This window comes from Peromyscus californicus, unplaced genomic scaffold, assembly GCF_007827085.1.
Source record: "Peromyscus californicus insignis strain IS unplaced genomic scaffold, ASM782708v3 Scaffold_10__1_contigs__length_136768540, whole genome shotgun sequence".
NCBI lineage: Eukaryota > Metazoa > Chordata > Mammalia > Rodentia > Cricetidae > Peromyscus > Peromyscus californicus.
In genome coordinates, this window is record NW_026294391.1 from 8,848,850 (window position 1) to 8,852,507 (window position 3,658).

Consider the following 3,658-nt stretch of genomic DNA (forward strand, 5'->3'; position numbering starts at 1 on the left):
AGGATGTGAGAGACAGAAAAACCGTCTGTGTGTAAATAGGCCTTAGATCATCCGTGGGTGCCTTTTCTTTTCCTGCTTCTTAGCTCAGCAGATGCACATGTCCGTTACTTTTCTTGGTGTTCTGACCAAATACTTGACCCCCCCCCCCCCCCCAAAAAAAAATGTAAGGGAAGGCAAGGTTTATTTTGGCTTCTGGTTTGGGAGGATATATAGCCTATCTCATTGGGGAGGAACAGAGGCAGCTTGTGACTCCGCGTCTGAGGTCAGGAAGCAGACAACCGTGAGCACTGGTGCTCCGTTCACCTTCTCCTCTCTTCAGTTCTGGACCCCAGCCCCGAGGGATGGTGCAGTCCACATTCAGGTTGTTTCCTCCTTCCTCAGTTAAAGGTCTTTGGAAAGCTCCTCACAGACACACCCACAGGTGAGTTTCCATGGTGATTCTAAATGCAGTCTAGTTAACAGTGCTGGTTAACCCTAGCAGCCAAGGACCACATAATTTTGTCTGTGCTACCTACTCCTTGATCGTTCTTTTTTTTTTTTGTTTTTTTTGTTTTTGTTTTTGTTTTTCGAGACAGGGTTTCTCTGTGTAGCTTTGCGCCTTTCCTGAATCTCGCTCTGTAGACCAGGCTGGCCTCGAACTCACAAAGATCCGCCTGCCTCTGCCTCCCAAGTGCTGGGATTAAAGGCGTGCGCCACCACCGCCCGGCCTCTTTTCCTTTATTTATTCTTTTTTCTTCCTCTCAACTGTAAACCAAGCTGCCACTGAACTCCTGGTAATTCTCCTGCCACCTCTCTCTCCTGAGTGCTAGAATTATACCACTATAACAGGCTTGGTCCTCTCTCTGTCTCTGTCTCTCTCTGTCTTTCTGTCTCTGTCTCTCTGTCTCTCTCCTGTTTTTGTTATACAGGCCACACTGGCCTCAATCTCATGACAGTTCTCTTGCCTCAGCCTCTAGAATTCTGGGATTACAGGCACGAGCCACCCTGTGTATGGCTTCATTCTCTCTTTGTGTGTGTGTTTTTGTTGTTTCTATGCTGGGTACTGAACCCAGGGACTTACAACTAGCATGCACTCTACACTGAGCTAAATTCTCAAACTCTTATTTCTCAATGAAGAGTCATAGTATAAGCAATGCTTTAAAAAGTATATTATCAACGCATCTGCACGCATGAGCATCCACACACATACACAAATTATACTATGTTTCCTACAGTTGCTTACAGCTCTTTAAAAAAAACCATTTCTACACACTCTACTGCTCCACGATGTTTGCAATAATTTCTATATAATATCATCATGAATAACAAATATTCATAAAGGACTTCATATATGCCTAGGGCTCAGAAATAGAAAAAAAATAGGCGTCTTCTCAATGAGGACGTTATATTCTCTCCATTACTGAAAATAGAACCATACTCTGAAAAATGGAAAGGTAAAGATCTAGGCAACTGTAGCCAAAACTAAACTGATAGTCAAATTATAACACTGTAACAAAATGCAGGAGACAATCAACTTACAAGGTAGAAAGATACTTTTTGACTTATGCTTTCAGTCCATGGTCCACTAGAACCATTGCTTTGGGGCCTATGGAGACCTCATGGTGGAATTAGGTGCAGAGGAGGCCTGCTCCATTCATGAAAGCCAGCAAAAGGAAGGAGGGAAGAAGGGAGGGAAAAAGGTGAATTAGTTTCCTATTGCTGTGGTAAAAACACCACAACCAAAGCAACTTATAGGAGTTTATTTTGGGCTTATGGTTCCAGAGGGTTAGAGTCCATGATGGCAGAAGTGGAGGTAGCAGATGGCTGGAGCAGAAGCTGAGAGTTCATATCTCAAACCACAGACAGGAAGCAGAGAGAGCTAACTTGAAATGGAACAAGTCTTTTGAAACCTCAAAGCCTGCTACAGTGACTATTCCTCTATCAAGACCACACATCCCAATCCTCCCCAAATAGCCACCAACTGGGGATCATGTATTCAAATGCCTGGGACTTATGGGAGTATCTCATTTAAACCACCTCGGGAGGGGTGGATGAGGCGAGATGGCTCATACCTGTCGTCCCAGTCGTGATCTCAACATCAAAAGAAACAAACAGAAGACCCACATCAAATTGGGAAGACTCTTTCAGCCCAAAAGTCCCTCCTAAGTTCTAAACTCAGCTTCCCCTCTTGAGCACAGCTTGATCCTGAAGCCCAGCACACCATAGCCCTGCCCTCCTACACCTTGCCTGTTATTAGAGGAGGAAGCAGGGTCTTTGGACTCAGCACCCTGAGTCCACAGCCTGGCTCTGCAAAGCAGTCTAATTGAGGCAAAGGCTGCAGGCTCCTGGGGCCCAGCCTTAGGATTATTTCCTTAGTGTCCTCTAGCCACAGGGAAAGACACCCAGAAGGACAGGCCTCTGCCAGCCTTTCTTTTCTTCGGGAGCAGTTTTCTTTCCCTACTGAGCCATAGAGCTTTGTCATCGCCACCCTTCAAGTCTAGGTTTGGGACACTTCAGGACAGTGGTGGCCCCCCGAGGGCAGGGTTCCAGGCAAGGAGAATTGCTTCAGAGATTGCTTAAGGTGCCAGGGGAACTCCCAATGAAAAATTCATCTTGTGCTGCTGATCTTCCCTGAGGCCCGCAGCTGGCAGGAGATGGTCACCTGGCTCCTGTACAGCAGCCCCACGTCCCCCCAAGCCACCTTAGACTCAAGGCAGAGGTCAGAGAGAGAATGTAGCCTGTCTCACACACTCTTTGTTTGCCTGCCATGATGGCCCACCAGTGCTGGCCAAATGACCTGTTTTGGTGGCCCCTTCTCTCAGCCGTGGGATTGCAGCCTCTCCAGGCTCAGCTGACAACCTCACTCTCCAGGTTCCAGCAATCCCCCCCTTGGAGTAGGCCTGACCCTCTACCTAGGACACTTGGTTGTTTTATATGTATGTGGGGTGTATGTGTGTGTGTGTTTGTGTGTGTGTGTGTGTGTGTGTGTGTGTGTGTGTGTGTGTGTGTGTGTGTGTGTGTTTGTAAAATGACTTTAATGCCTGTGATCTCACTGCGCCTGGAACCTACTAAGGACTCATGAATGGGAGTCAGATAAGGGCTCTCAGCTCTCATTTTCCTCTTTCCTCTCTGATCATAAGCTCTCTTAAGTGGCTGCCTGAGCCTTGCCAAATGAAGTGTGTCCTGTTCTGGAACCCGACAGGTCTTCCATTTCCTTGGAATCCCAGGAATCAACTATCCCCAGGTCAGAGCTAGAAGTACTCATTAACAAATGTACACAGCTCAGTCGAAAGGAGCCAGAAGCCAGGCCTCATGGCATAGGCCTAGAATCCCAACTATTTAGGAGGTTGAAACAGAGAGATTGAAATTTAAAGGTCTGCCTGAACTACTGAGTTCAAGGCCAGGTCAGTCTGGACAACACAGTGAGATCCTGTGTCCAAAAGAACAAGGAGGAACTGGCCGTGGTGGCGCACAACTTTAATCCCAGCACTCAGGAGACAGAGGCAGGTGGATCCCTGTGAATTAGAGGGCAGCCTGGTCTATAAAGTGAGTTCTCAGACAGCCAAGGGCTGTTATACAGAGAAACCCTATCTCAAAAAAGCAAACAAATAAATATTTAGAAACCCCCAAACAAGAAGGGTATTGGTGCTGGGGTGCTCAGTTGATAGAGTGCTCATCT